The 15,962-nt window shown below is 38.4% G+C and overlaps 1 long non-coding RNA gene across 1 annotated transcript in view; it reads left to right on the top strand.

The window, feature by feature from the left end:
* LOC138061055 (uncharacterized) overlaps positions 1 to 12,626 on the top strand; it is a 96,520-nt gene extending 83,894 nt beyond the window's left edge. Inside the window, exons 3-5 of the long non-coding RNA XR_011134663.1 lie at positions 1,239 to 1,352; positions 11,211 to 11,323; positions 12,151 to 12,626. This is a non-coding gene — a long non-coding RNA (uncharacterized lncRNA). The remainder of the gene's footprint in view (positions 1 to 1,238; positions 1,353 to 11,210; positions 11,324 to 12,150) is intronic.
* The last annotated feature ends 3,336 nt before the right edge of the window (positions 12,627 to 15,962 follow it).

Here is a 15,962-nt window from a genome sequence, read left to right as displayed (position 1 = left end):
GTTCAATTTAATGCATAAAGTAAGGAATGTCTCATTTAATTTCTTCATCAGTGTCTTTTGGACCTGGAACTTTGTGTTTTGTATTCTCAAAAGCATACGATACAGGTGACTCCTTATGTCCAAGTCTCTGTTGATCTAAGATAGAGGGAATGCTCAGGACACCTGTGGACTCAGATCCCATCCAGTAAAACATATGACCTTGGAGTGTCAGATGAAGTTAAACCACTTCTGTTTGTTTATGTATATAAATATATATGTATATATATCTGTGCATATTTGTTCTGTTTGTGATTGTTCATTTGGTATGTGCAAATTTCCAGATGTAAGGGACATGTAAGGAAATGAGGAGGATAAGTAAGGACTGGCAGTCTATAAAAAGAAAACTTATTCAGCTGAAGTTAACAGTGTACTCAACACCATGTCATTTAATTAACCTTAAAGATTCATTTATAACTGTCACTATTATAAACTTATACTCGAAGGTAACAAATTCTAATTCTTGTTTAAAGAACAAGAATTGTTCTTGTTTAAAATCTGATTATACTCTATGCACACGTCTAATACTAAAGCCTTAGGAATTAAGGTTTTGGCTAGTTTCCATAGGTTATAGATGGGTCACTAATAGTAATAAAAATTGTATCTCTTGGCATAAATATTGCAGGAAAAAAATCAATTCTTTTGTGATGGAAGATCTACTAGGGAGAAACTTGCAAACAGGCAAAATGTGTTATGTCCCTTTTTCACAAAAAGAATAGGCTAAATTGGATTTTTTTATATTTTGCGGATGAGTGTGTAACACCTGCTTTAAGATGATTGCAAAACCAAACACATTGCTGCTGAAAATGCTGTCCTGTCCTGTTCTGCGTACTGGCTTCCTGAGCGCACAGTTTTCCGGGTCGGAGAGCTGCAGGAGCGCTCCGGGGGGGTTCAGCAAGGCGTTCTGGCCCACAGTGAGAAATAGAGAGGATGAGGTGCCCCGAGTAGGACTGATTTGATACAGCTTGGTGCTAGTTCTGAATCTGTTTACGTAAGTTCATGTGAGGTCAAATGACTCTCTTGGATATAAACATTTTCTTCAGAATGCACCCATGGAGATTCTGGTTAGCCAAAACATGTTTGACAAAACCCTATTGACCAGCCTTATTAATTAAATGTGGTTATTAACATGAAGGTGATTCAATAAACATATGCCAGAGCACTTCTAGATGTTTTTAACTTTATTGACCCCTGTCTTTTAGCCTAGGAACACATGACAGATGCCAGCAGATTCACTGTTATGGACCTCTTAATCATTTGAAAGCATCGTATCATTATTTTCCTGGCAATGGCGGACAGGTTTAGAAGAAGCACAGGTAAATGCAATACATATTTTGGGGAGAATGGATAATATCATGACTGGCCTTTGGTATTTGTTTGTTTTAGGGTTTTTGGCTGAATTTTAAGAGTCTGATATAATCAGTATGTTATCTGTTAAACAGTACTGTAAAATTCTCTACAAATTCACCTAGTAGAATTATTTTACTGAACTCTAACTTCTGAGTCTAAAAAGCGTTTGAAGCTTCTTTTTCTTTTCTTTTTAATTAGCTATTACAAGCCTTTGCTATTGCAATAAACATAAATGGGTACCTTAAAAAAGTTACAAATATAAAAGCTAAACTGTCTTGACATCAGATGTTCCAGAGTGGATTTCTGACTGAAATGGAGTGTAGACTCTTCTGTCAGCTCTAGAGGGATAATCTAATAAATGCGTTAGTTTCTGGTCTTGTTTTTTTTATGATTGCAAGTAAGGAGATTTTATGAAATAAAGCAATTTGAGCGAAGGTAAATTTTCCAACTGTTAAATGAGGCTAACATGCATTTTCCCTCTTCATAAAAGCGATGAAATCCTGTATATTCATGTGAGCAGCTCTCTTTTTTTTTACAAAGAAAAAAAAAATCCTTCTGCTATGAGAAGAAACATTTCCCACTGCCGTCTGGGGGAAAGACATCTTTGAGAGTAATTCTGCATATTGTTTTGGTGTGGTAGTCAGTCATTCAATTTTCTACCTTTGCAATCTAAAATGGCTGTGGAGCCTTCTTGTTCTTAGGGATCAGCAAATCTTAAGTGACAACTAGAATTCCACATTTCTCCTAGGCTCTGTTATTTGGTTCCCAACTGACTGTGCTGTTACTGAAGCAAGTCTTATAGTATTGAGCAATAGTCTGGCATAGTAGTGAGTCTGCTTCCTAAGCAAGGTGTCATTCTGGATTTCTTTCTGGCTTTTATTTTCAGTATGATCTTGCTCTAAGCAAATGTAGAATTCACCTGTAATAATGTGGTGTGTATTTAAGATACTACAAATATCAGTGAACAACCTTTAATAGAACATAACAATTCTCGGTATGTGTTGGTAAAGGTTTCCCAGAAGAGACTGTATTTCAGCTGGAAAAGGGCAAACCTGCCAACTTATCTTCAGATTAGAAGCACAATCAGTGGGAATGTTCCGCCAAGTGCACAAAAAGATATTGAAGATAATACTTCATCTTCAGATGAAGCACTGCCCTTTGTCCAGAGTAATGCCTAATTATTAATGCTTGCCCAAGAATAGCTGTGCTGCTTTCATGCTTCTTGCCTTTCTAATATCTGCACCTTTAGACTTGGAGTTTAGGAAAAGGAGCATCTAACATAACCTTTTCATTTAATTTTTGGTATAAATTTAGTAAAGGAAAATAGTTTACTATGCTGCTTTGACAAAAAAGCTAAAAGGCCACCCTTGGAAGTCATTAATACTCTTCAGAAGATAACTTCATGATGAAAAAATGATTGCTGAAACACTAGTGACACCAAGTCATGAAGCTTTTAGTACACACTAGCATAGCAAAAATAGTGCAATCAAGTCTTTGTCCAGGGAGAAATGATTTAGGAAGTTAGGGGAGACACATTTGGAAATGTATGGGTTTCATCAGTGTGGATGGGGAACGTGGATGGAACGATAACAAGTGTCAAGGGAAAGGAGGGAGGCAAGAACCTGTCGTGGCTGAGCTTCGGGAGAGCTTTGGCTTCCCTTGCCACTGACAGACCCCCTTTTGGTAATTCAAGCCATGGAATGGGACTAAGCTGAACAAAGCACTGAAAGTTACAGCACTCTGATACAAAATGAGATGATCAAAGTCAACTGATTTCCATGTTCCTGCAGAAGTATATGCCTCAGCAGCAAGGATAGGTGACGCTTTTAAACAAGAGAAGAGGTGCCTCTCCCTCTGTTAGCCTAGCAGTCAGTATGAACTGAGCTCCTGGAGGTGCTGCCCACAATTTTGGTTTTTGGGAAATCTTATAGTCTTTCTCCTGAGTAGGTGCAGGAGGTCTATATATGGTTTTTCCTAGCAGAATTGTCATGAGGTAGTGTGTTCAGCTTTTTCTAAACATGAATAGGTGCTGTGTTTCTAAAAATTAAAATGGTTGGCAAACTTTGAACATAAATAAATGGGCGTTAGCAAACCAAAACATAAATTTGAATTCAGTGTCTTTGTCATATCTTTGATAATGCTGTAAAATTTTATAACTTTCTATTTAATGTTGCATAAACTTATATATTGAAAGTTACTTGATGGAAATGTTTTGCTTATGACTTCTTTGACATACAGATTTCCTAGATTCCAGATGTTACCTTACGGATGAGATTTGCTGTATTTTGAGGCAGGAATCCTCTGATTTGCATAGCAGAAGGAAAAGGAGACTTTTTTCTTTTCCTATTAAAGGTCATGTGGTTTTTCAGAAAATATGTGCTCAGTGTTTCTTCTTTAGTCTCATTAGCATATTAGCCTTTGAGGAGAGAAACACAGTGAGATTCGCTCAAGTGTGTAAGGGCTCTTGATCCTTTTTCAGTATGTTATGTTGTCTCCTTCAGAACTGACTAGTGGGATTGACAAGAGCGTTGTAACTAGTCATCATCTTTAGGTTTAGGTACAGTCAATGCCTAATTCTTGATGTAAGAGGCTGTAAGCTTTAGTAGTTGTATACTACTAGAAATAAAATTTAATCAAACCTGACTTTCTGTGGAGTTTATGACCTGCAACACTGCGAATAGTAGACTAACTGATGAAATGTGGACTAGATAAGTGAACAGTGAGATAGACAGAAAAATGGCTGAACTGCTGGACTCAGAGGGCTGTGGTCAGTGGCATGAAGTCCAACTGGAGGCCATTCACTAGTGGTGTCCCCCAGGGGTCGATACTGGGTCCAGCACTGTTTAACCTCTTCATTAGTGACCTGGACAATGGATAGAGTGCACCATCAGCCTGTTTACAGACAGCAGAAAACCAGCAGGTTGATACACTAGGTGGCTGCACTGCCGTTGAGAGGGATCTCAGCGGGCTGGAGAAATGGACGGGGAGGAACCTCATGAAGTTCAGCAAAGGGAAATGCAGAGTCTTGCACCCGGGGAAGAATAACCCTTTGCCCCTGTACAAGGCTGGAGAGCAGGTTGGCAGAAGAAGCCCTGGGGGTCCTGTTGGACAAAAAAATCGAACATGAGCCAGCAATGTGCCCTTGTGGCAAAGAAGACCAAGAGCATCTGGGACTGCATTAGGAAGAGCAATGCCAGCGGAGCAAGGGAGGTGATCCTTCCTCTTTATTCAGTACTGGTGAGGCGCATCTGGAGTGCAGCATCCAGTTCTGGGTTCCCCCTTACAAAAGAGACACGGACATACTGCATCAAGTCCTGTGAAGGGCTACAAAGATGGTTAACGGATCAGAGCATCTGATGTATGAGGAGAGACTGAGAGAGCTAGGATCGTTCAGCCTCAAGAAGAGAAGGCTCTGGGGAATCTTATCGAAGTGCATAAATACCTGATTGGAGGGAGTAAAGAAGATAGAGTCAGACTCTTCTAAGTGGTAACTAGTGACAGGATGAGAGACAGTGGTCACAAAGTGAAATATAGGAACTATTTAAATATAAGAAGAAACTTTGTTACTGTGAGGGTGGTCAAACACTAGAACGTATTGCCCAGAGAAGTTGTGCAGTCTCCATCCTTGCAGATATTCAAAGCCCAACTGGATGTGGTCCTGGGCACCCTGCTGTAGCTGCCCTGCTCTGAGAAGGGGGGTTGCAATAGATAAACGCCAGAGGTCCCTTTCCACCTCAGTGATTCTGTGTTTCAGTGATTCTGTAATCTTTGTATAAGCCATGAGGCCCTGATGCAGTGTTAGATGGATACCATTACAACCTTCTGACGGAGCATGAAGCCAGTGGTTATTTGATCTGAAACAAAGGCAGACATGCTGCTTGTAACTAGACTAATCCAACAAAATGGGAACAGAACTGCAGTCATTGTGCCAAACCTGTTTTCTAGCTGTTTCCACAATATTGACTCACTTAAATGGAGACAGAAATTAAGTTTCAAGTGCTGACCATATCCAATTAAGAGAGATTGCTGAGTAACTCTTTTGCAAGGCTCGTAATCTGCAAACACTTTTCTAATCGATAGCCACTTCTGTTCAATGTAACCCCAAGGTAACTATATTCTGTCAGCTGAGAGTGAGATGTGGAGCTCTGGAAAACCTGGAAAGATTTACATCTTCAGGAAAAATCTGGTTTTTCATTACACCTTAGAATAGCAAGAAATTCTGAGTTCTTTATCCCTGCTAGTCTGTGGGTTCCTCGTTTCTTTGCTGCATAAGGTTTCTGAAATGCTGTTTTTCTCCTATTATTTGCCATGTGATTCAGAGGTCGTTCCCTGAAAGGAAAGACCTAAGACAGGACATCTGCTGGTGAGTAATTGTTTGTATGCCCTCCCCAAATCTACCACTTCAGTCATTAACTCAGACCATATCGAGAATTGACAGGTAGAGAGAATTTCCAAGGGAGCTGTGAGTGAATTGCAACAGGCTGGTAAAATGCAACCACACACATTAAGCATGTGTTTATGTTGGAGTAAGTTTTAATCTGTGCTTCATGAGAAAGAAAGCCTCCCTAAACTTATCTGTGATGTTTGTTTGTCTGAGAGATTAGTGGTCTGATTAACAAATGTTCATACACAGAGAACGATGCCTGCTGTGATGGGCATTAGGAAGGCAGTAATTGGTTTCAGGACTGATGGATGTTTATGCTGCAGTCCACCCCCAGACAGTGCATGCTGGAAACATTAGCATCCTGTTTCTCTTGTCAGATCCCATAAAATATGAATGGAAACAATTTAATTTTTCTCTGTGCAAATTGAGTAAGTAAGTGACAGTTGCTAATTTCATACAACTCTTCTGACAAGTCTCTCTCTAGGTAGCACAGAAAATTGTTGCACATGGTGAGTCTCTTTCCTAACACTGTTGTCTAGGGACAAGAGTCACTTGTTCAGACAATGGTCCTGACTAGCATGGAGTTGCTTTCATTTGACTTCAGAACTGCATGAGAAGCAGCTGGTTCTCCTTTATGCCTTGATCAAAGAGAGGCACCCATTCTCAATATCTGTCACTGAGCCAGTGGGGACAGGGAAGGTTGTTCAGCATATTGTCCCAAAAGGAGTTAGAGTCATGTCAAGTCCCCTGAAATCTCAAGTGCCCAAACGATGTGTAGGCAGGTAATCAAACAGAGGAGGAACTAGCAATGAAACAGCAAAATCCACAGGTGATTGGAAGAGGTGGATAAATGTCAGACTTCCAAATGGCTCTTCTATTGCAATGGCTATATTTCATTTACTACCGTGAGGTACCTATGGAAATGACACAGCAGAACAAGGAACAGGCATTCAGATAATAAAAATGTATTGCAACCTACACGAGAGGGATACCTGTTACAGGCATCCAGTGGAATTTCACCTTGCAAGGCATGATGAAGTTCTGCATTGCAGAACTGTAACACAATATATTAAACTTAATTGTTTGTAATGTGTTTTTCCCCAAAAGCATCAGTATTTCAAGGGTGCATACTAAAAACACAGATGGATTTACAGATGGAACAAAGCTGTTATGGGTTTTAAATCATCTTTTTATTGTTTGAGAGAAAGTAGGAAAAATTGTCATGGTAAGTAAAATTGCCAATTAATATCTGAGCACTTACACTATAATAAATGGCAATCATTGGGAAAAGACAACCACTTTATTTTTCTGCAGGGACCCTGGAGAGAAACTGTAACACACAGGAAAATTTTTGCCTATCCATCCACATAGAAGGGGAGACCTCAAAACTCCGGGAGGAGGAAGATAAACTGCACAGGATTATCTATCTCTTGCCTATCAGCCAACTTGTTCTAAAATGTTGTGGGATCTCATTTAAAACAAATTGATCCAATATAGGTTGAGGAATCAATTGTTTTTTGGGGGGAGGGGAACAGTGTTCTTTAGAATAATACTCCTCTGTACCTGATGCTTACCAAATGGTGTGCCCTGTGCCTTGCAAGCATCATTTCATCAGTTCTCGCAGGACAGCATAGCTAGATTAAAAGGTGCCGTTTCTAATGGGACAAAAAAACATTTGATAAAAGCAGGTTATGCAAGTTTAGATGAAACACAACCTCTCCGAATCAGTTCACCTCTCTGGAATCTGTGGGTGAAATGCTCTCCTGCAATATAGGAATGTCGAGGTTTAATTATTGTTTGTGATATATACTGAGTGTCCTTGACAGAGTACTCAATTTAGGAGCAGACTGCTCCTGCTATCTGAATGTGTCTCTGTGTGTGTCTAGGTCTCTTGTTCTTGGTAAGAGGCTTTTTTCTCTTTTCCAGCTAGTAAGATTATGAAGTTGGCAGGCATTTGAAGTTGTAATTGTGAGTAGCTGGATGTTAACCCCCCAAATTTGCTCTCTTTTCACATGTGAAATAAGCAATAGGGGAAAAAACAAAAGGACCAAAACAGCTTGCTTGGTTATATAAACAAATTAAGTGGCTATTGCTACCCATCAAGTTTCTTACTGTAATAGGGAATCCTTTCACCTGGTGAATTGCTGGTGCCAAGACTATTACATGTTGTCCTTGCCACCAGATCAGTTTTCTGTTCTAATTATAACTGCTGAAGTGCTCTGTTGGCATCTCTCATGCTTTGGCTGTAGCCTCAAACATAGGCATAAATACGTGATCACATTAGTGTAAATTCTCAGTACTGTTTATTTTGATACCTGCAGTGTGGAAGAATAGAGCTTAATACTTTCAGCTTCTTTCTGCTATTTTAATTCAAATCAATAACTGTCACCATCATGATGGATGGTCTTCTGGGACAAGAGATGTTGGCCTGTTTGGAGAGAATAAAGAGGAGAAGGGAAAGGAGTTATAAGATCATGAATTCTCTTACTTGCTGGCTGTTCTGTCAGAATATTTCAAAAAATAAAATTTTAAATTGCTTATTGAGAGAACAGTTGAAAGATGGAAGGGAGTAAATGCGGTACTGTAATCAGGAGTTGTCTGTTTTTTAACAAGCTCTCAGGACTAAATGGAGAGATCCCTTTCTGAGCGCTACCCCTGACTTTTGCAAATGCCATATTTCCAAACCAAAAGGACTTCCAGACTAAAGGGAAATTGCGTAGAGGGCTCTCTTGCTCTGTAATCTCCATTTTGACAGTCATTTTTTATGCTGCCCACCGTTATCTTTTTGTATTCACTTAAAAGTGGATTTAAGTTTAAAAATGTGCATCTCGAACTAATGATGTTCTCACTTGCTAGTGAATAAATGGAATGAAATATGTAGGATATCATTTATATTGTTCGTGCTACACCTGGCAAAAGCAGAGTCTTACTGCCTGATGGAATTATTTGATGTGCAAAAGACACCACTGGCATAATGTAAGAAGTGAATCTACCGAAGGTATCCTATAAATAAAGCAGGCTATTCTGTTAGCCTATGTCTTTCAGAAAGATAAAATGCAGTTTGGCAATGTCACAAACTATTTCCTTTTCCTCTTCGTGCATTGTTCTCTTTCAGTAGGCCAGTCTTTGTCCTATTTCATTTTCCCACAGAACTCAGCTCATGAGGTTAACTTTTACAGCCATTTTTTAAGGCAGTAGAACTTTCATGGGTGAAGATTACTTGCTTTAAGTTGCCAAGTTATGGAGGAACGGACTAAAGCCATAAGTATTAAGTTAGTCTCAAAAGCGTGCATCCAGGATGCAACGATCCATGGAACGTTGAAGGGCTCTTGTGGGATTGGAAAAACAGAACATTGAAATTCCCACCAAAGCGGCCACAAAGCAATCAACAGAGAATTTTAAAGGTAAATAAGGATGCAGAACAAGAGAGCATAGTTTAGATGCCAGTTAAGAAAATATAGTTAGCTGTGTCTGAAGTTGATTTAAAATGTATGTTAGCCAAAAGGAAGAAAATTACTAATTAATCAGCAAGTGAGTTGTTATCGAGCAGGCCTTGAGTAGCAGGCTCAGTTTCTCTTTCTCGCTTTCCAGTCATTATCTGTCTTCTCTGTGTTCTGTGCAACTGGTTTCCATTCCTACAAAGTCAGCTGGGCCATTCAGAGAGTAAGTGCTCATATTTCAGTATATATTCATACTGACAAGTTTATCCTAATTTTTTTTTTTGAGAGACATGGCAGCTTTTGAGGTTGATACTATTAGTAGAATATTAAGGTTGAGGAGGGTGAAAATAGAAAAACAAATGAGGACCAGAGCTTTCCAGATCTCCTGATAGCTTTAGATTCAAAAACAAGTAAGCAAAACCCTAAAACTCTGCTGATACTATACTTTGATCTGCAGTTATACAAAGTAAATTAAGGCCAGGTCAACATATCCAAATGACATATATTAGTTGATTTCATTTGGACTGTCTGGTTTCCTACTTTAGCTGAAACTGTATGCATTTCTTCCTTTTTGCTGCTAAGACAGAAATACTTGAAGTAATGTTACTGATTCTCACTGGGCGCAACGTAGGCCAATGGGAAGGACAATTCAGCTTTATTAGAAGTTATGAGTGGGTAAAGCATCTTTAGTCAAATACGACAAAATACTAGAATTGCTCATGGATCTGTGCTCCCAGCTGTAAACAGCAATGTTATTAGTAACTAAGTGATCTAGCAAGTGATACTTCAGTTAGTAGGATATAGGCTAGTGAGATCTCAGAGAAATAGTCTGGGGAAACCTCTAACTCTGAAAATGCAGAGAGAAGGAAAGATCTGCCAAGGCAAGAATATCTGCTGGGAAAGTTTCTTGGATTAGTATTTGATTAAATTTACTATAACATCTCTTGGGATGAATTGTTGCCTCGGAAAGAAGGCAAAGGAGATGACTTCCTGCTAGTGGTCTCTCCTAAAGAATAGAGATAAGAGGTGAGCAAAAGAAAGAGTTTGCAGTTAGTTCTGGTTGTTGTTTATAAACATGCAGTTTCATATTTTAAAAAAATCCATAGTTTTGGAAAAATTACTTTTCCCTTATTTTAACTCATCTAGCCTAAAATGGCCTAGTTAAATAGCAGGTCACTTGGTAAATCTGATCATTACAGGTGGAGATGCTTGGAAAAAACCTCTTGATATGATGTTTTGGGCCTTGATATAAACTCTCTGCATTCACTCTGAACTCCAGTCCCTCTAACTTGAGTTAGGTTCTAGTTATTGGGTGCCTTTTTGACGTGTGCTTTTTGAGTCCCTTTGTAACTGAGCTCATGAAGACTGATTTAACTGGTGATTTTAGCTTAGAGCTCCCAGTGTTAGCGTGAGCCCCAACATCTGATCATTCATGCAGTATCATTCATTGTCTTTCTCAGGTCTGAAGTTACCCAACTGTCCTATAAAAACTGGGAACTTGAACTTTTATAGTTGCCTTCAGCACAGGCATCTGAGACCTCTCAAGTATGTTGCAAAAATAGGTAGAGATGTTGCTGCTGTCACATTTAAGCAGACAAGGCAAAACTGGGCTGAAGGCAAATCAAATTAATTACTCTTTTTTGCTATTAGCAAATGGAGAAGCTGCAGGGCATCTTGGCAGTCTCCCGATCCAGCCAGCCTGATTCCACGCTTTAAATACTAGAGTTTTATTATATTACCTACCTTAGTCTTCAAGGGTTGTTTTAAGGGTTGTTTAATGTTTACATTCCAAGTGGTTGGGGGAAGGGCAGGGAGCATCATGGGATAGGATTGGTGTTATAGGCCATGTTAAAGTATTTTTCTGGCTAGTATGGCAATTTACATTTTATCCATCCAATATGCACGTTATTTATAAATTATCTGCTAGTTATTATATGCTAGTTGTTTATAAATTATTGTAGTAATAGCTATTATTATTTATAAATATTTGTTGCTAATAGTATGTGAAGAACAATGGAGATGATTTCATGCATCAGAGTATCCACATGCACAATAAACTCCCAGGAGATGGAACATACCTGGGGAGTGTGAGAAGTCTGGAGCAGAGATATGGGTATGTAAATAAGGGTTACTTTATGAAAAAAACAGTCTGAATACTGAAGTATGAAATATCCCCCTGGTTGTATGGAGAGAGGGAATTATATTCCTCCTTTTCATTGATCCTTTCTGCTTGCTGATCTGTCCAAATATATGCAGGACATGATTTGTAAAATTGTTTAAAATAACGTATTTTACTTTTTCACATATTCACTTTCTCCCTGGATGCCATTTTGTCACCTCTTAAGAAGATGCTAGGAAAAAACTGAGTTATTGCACCCACGTAAATGGGATAGCTGTTATTTCTTAGCTGGTCTAAAAAGGAGGGAATGACAGTTAATTACTTCATAGACTGAGCAACAAATGTCTTATTTCTTAGTCTGACAAATTTCATTATTACAAGACATTATCTTATAACACAATGAACAATGGTGTTCTTTTTTTTTCCTCTAAGAAATGTAGAAAAAAAATTCTGAAGAATGCAGCAAAGCCCCCATTTTGTGCCTTTTTGTGTTCTAGAAGTTGATATTTGTCAAGGGCTTTTTGAGGAGACTTTTTTCAGCTTGTTAGTTTGCAGAGTCTTTCCTGAAGAAATCTCCATCTCATACAGATCGAATCCTGACCGGGTCGTTTCTGACCTTTTTTATTTGGGGCTCCTATAAAGAAAGTCCCAAGTTGTATGGTGAAAAAGGATAGACCGTATGTTCATCCCACCTAGAAGTAACATGCGAGATAGTTTTGGAGTTCTTTTACAGGCTATAGAGGAAACAATATAGAGTTTGTCCCCATAAATAGGATTAGAATAATGGTTACTTATAACTAAACAAGGTCTTTTTTTTGTAGGTCCTAATGCTGGCATGTGGCTGTTTCATAAGAAGCAGCAAAGAGAATTCTATACCCAGTATTTCTTAAATTCATACTTCCGGCTGGAGAACTTTAACCTCAAACTAACAATTCTTATCGATCTTTCTCAAATCAACAATAAATGTAATACCTTCAGAGGAAGTTTCCGAGTGCTTTCAGTTATGGAGACTCAGCACAGACTCCTTGGACACAAATATTTCTGAAGCACCGTGACTCCACCTTTTGAATGAACTCCTTTAATGTGTCACATCTGTCTTTCCTGATCCAGAGTTATTTTTAAAATCATGGCAGTCGAGAGCATGTTGGTTTCCCAGAAGATAATTAGACAAGCCTTTTTTTTTCCCTCTCCCCTCATCTGAACCTGTCTCTTTTCCTTTCTAATTTTAATGTAAACCTTTTTTTGTTTTTAAGGTTACGTAGTGTCTACAGCTCAGTGCATTAGCAGTGCCTGACAATCTGGGGCAGACAAGTTATGTATCAGTAATTTAATAAGTCATACAGAAAAAAAAAACAGCATAGATTTATTTTGTTTTAAAATCGAGTAAGGTCAGCTACATGAGCAATGTATCTGCCAACTATTGTCATTGTCTGGCTGGGCAAACTCATTTATCTTGATTAGTAAACAACTTAAAAGGCAAAGAAGGTAGATAGCTTAAGGGACTGTTATTAGAGCATAGAACCTTTGATGTCTGATGTCTTGCTTAAATCCAGGCCAAATCAGTTATTAGAAATCCACCACTATGAGGCAGCTAGCGGATGCAGTTAAATATATGACTGTTATTAGATGGGTGACAGTGGAACAGGCAATTGTCACGGCTGGGAGGTCTGCACAGTTAAATCAATCAAATTCAAGGTGTCTGCAGAGGAAATAATAAAGGTGCAAGCTCATAACTTCGGATAATCATCAACATTTTGGTGCCCAAATTCAGTTGGGGAATCTTAAAATCTAAAGGCCAGTGACTGGAAACCACGGGGATTATGGTCCTAAAACATTTTGTCCTCTTCTGATAATAAATTCTCTGGCATTTAGCTTGCTTTGTCTTCTCTGACTTGAAACTGTACGATTTCTTGATATGTGAAGCAGCTCAAATAAGATACACAAGTAAATACTAGTGAATAGGTCATTTAGTTTTCCAGTCGCTCAATTTTTTGCACTGTATCTGGTCAACAATCCTGTAACAACAAATAACACACATTTGGAAGCTGAGTTCAGGCACAGACACACAAATGTGCTGGGTGAGAAGGAAGTTGTCTGTTGAAGAATCACTGTAAAACCACTATAAATTAGAAACATAATCTCCCTGCATAAGACACAGCAGGAGCTGGCAGGGCATTTCTGGGGCCATTGAAAATGACCATATTTCCCAGGAGAACAATCTTTACTATGAGAGTACTTCTGTGGCCTCCAAGGACTCCAGTCATATTTGAGGAGCATCTCAAGGGTAGTTTCTTGCTGTCTGTCTGAAAGGAACATTGCATTACCCTTTTTCTGAAGGCAGCACATACTAAAAGGATGTGTTTAAAGGCAAAATATATATGTTATAGCATATAGCATTTGGTACGCCAACGCCTGCAAAGCTACTTGTCACACTGACTGCAGCCTGCAACACTGAAGTGCTGGAGGAGTCTATTGTGAAGAAGTTTGAAGCACTGAATCATAGGTATGGTAATGAAACTCCCCTATTAGGTCATGCAGTCTATTCGATATTCAGAGTGCAATAAATCTCTCTAGTCTTATTGTCCGTTTTTGCTTTCAGGTAGTGTATTTCCACAGACAATGTATTTCTCTCTTTTCCTTCAGAAAACTATTTCACAATGCAGTAGATTGTATGTTAACTTAGTTTCTGACAGTCTTAATTTTATTGTATAAAAAGCAATCTGAAACATATTTATTTTCCTGTGAAATATAGAAATCAATATTTCTTAGGTGAAATTCAGCACCTTTCAGTATCAGGCCCAACTCTGTTCAGTAGAAAGGCTCTTCAGCTTCACAAGTAAAAATGCATGAGCTATAATGCTTCTGTTTTCTTGCTGCTCATTCTTCCTGCCATGGAACAAAATGTAACAGAGAAATTAAAATTTCTTCTTGAGGTAGAGGACAGCAAAGAAGTCTCTCAAGCCAGTTAGAAATTTCACTAGGAAGGTGTCAAAGCAAACAACACAAAATTTAGTATGAACAGGTAATATCTGCTAGCTGTCTTACCAAAGCTGCAGATTGCTCGTGAGTGGCCAATATCTTTCTCAGTGTGCAAGGTGTTAAGAGAGCAGAAGTGTTTTTTTGAAGGTAGAGGTATGGGTGTGTAAGTGTATGAAGGTTACCAATAGAAAACACTAAGAAATAGTTGGAGATGTACTAACTAAACATTTGGAAATGCAGAAGTGGGTGAATTGTTATTCTGGCTGTATGAAGGTGACAACAGGGGCTTGCTTAGTCCTTTTTTAAATGATCAAAGGTTCCCTCTCTCACCTGCTTTTGAGAAAAGTAAGAAACAGTACTGATTTGGGGTCAGCTCTGGAGTTCAGTTCTCATTACTGCCAAGAAAAGATATTTTCAAAAGATAACCATGGTATACTGACCATCTAGATGAACAGATTTGACATAAACATCAAAGTGATTGAATTCTATGTGGTTTGAATTAGACAAGACTAAGAAATCAGGTAAGAATAACTGAGCAAGCAACTTCCCTTATCAGACAAAACAAGGAGAAGCAGATATCGCACAAACAAGAAATACAGGGAAAATTTTTTTTTTGAGTTTGAAACTTCTTTTCCATGTGTTTCAGAGTCTTATGTTTTCCTTATTTACTTCAGCAGACGATTCTGATGCAGTATTGGCAATGAAAGGCCTGAGGTCAAATCTGCTGTGGTCATTTTTAAACACTGTTTTTTTCATAAGCTAACAATGTTTATGAAAGTCTGAAATTATTGAAAGGCTGTAAGTGTCACTTTAGTACAGATTTGTGAGATTACTGCCAGTAAAAATAGTTTATTCTTTACTACTAAATGAGGATCTAAATTGTCTGCATCATGTTATTTTAAGAGAAGGAAATAGAGAACCCTCGGTTCTTTTAATAATTACTACTTTTTCAGTATTTCTCATTTTGGCGCCCTGGCTCCTTGGCATGAAAACTGAAACCATGTGAAAGGATTAAAACGACAAGCTGGTTGTGTTTCTGTGACTGATGGTGTCTGTTACTAGTTACTACGTCACTGATAGTGCTGAAAATGTGTGAGAGGAGCACACTTTGAACAAGCATCAAAGAATATGAAAGACCATCCCAAGGAAGAATTTATCTGCTGAATGAAGAGGTAATTGGTGATGCTGCTAAGGAGCTGCAATGATTATATACAATTTTAATGTGATTAGTTGAAAATTTAAGGAGCTGCATGAATAAAGGAAAAAAATGCATTTTTTTCTGTTATCTGTCATCTCAAAAAAAATATGACTGCAATCAAATATTTGAAGGCTTGAATAATACTGTTCTCTTTAAAAATTGTCTTTTTTTTTTCTTTCTTGGTAAGCAGTCACTCAAGAAGATTGAGTCAAATGTATCTGTAGTTTGACCTTATCTCAGGTTTGTAAAGGAAGGGATCAAAGGGTCAAAATTCACTAGTTGTATGGTATTTTCTTTTGCAGATTTTTTTTTTAATTGTGAAAAACAGTTGGGGAACGGCTAGCCAGAGATATAAGTTGCCTGCCTACTGTTCTTCCAGGCTGAGAACTTAAACTGCTTACTGAAAGAAGTATGGCTTGATTAGTTCTTAACAAAGTACTCTAACAACAAGGAAAA

Source organism: Struthio camelus, chromosome 1 (assembly GCF_040807025.1).
Source record: "Struthio camelus isolate bStrCam1 chromosome 1, bStrCam1.hap1, whole genome shotgun sequence".
Lineage (NCBI taxonomy): Eukaryota > Metazoa > Chordata > Aves > Struthioniformes > Struthionidae > Struthio > Struthio camelus.
This window is presented reverse-complemented; position numbering and strand designations above follow the sequence as displayed.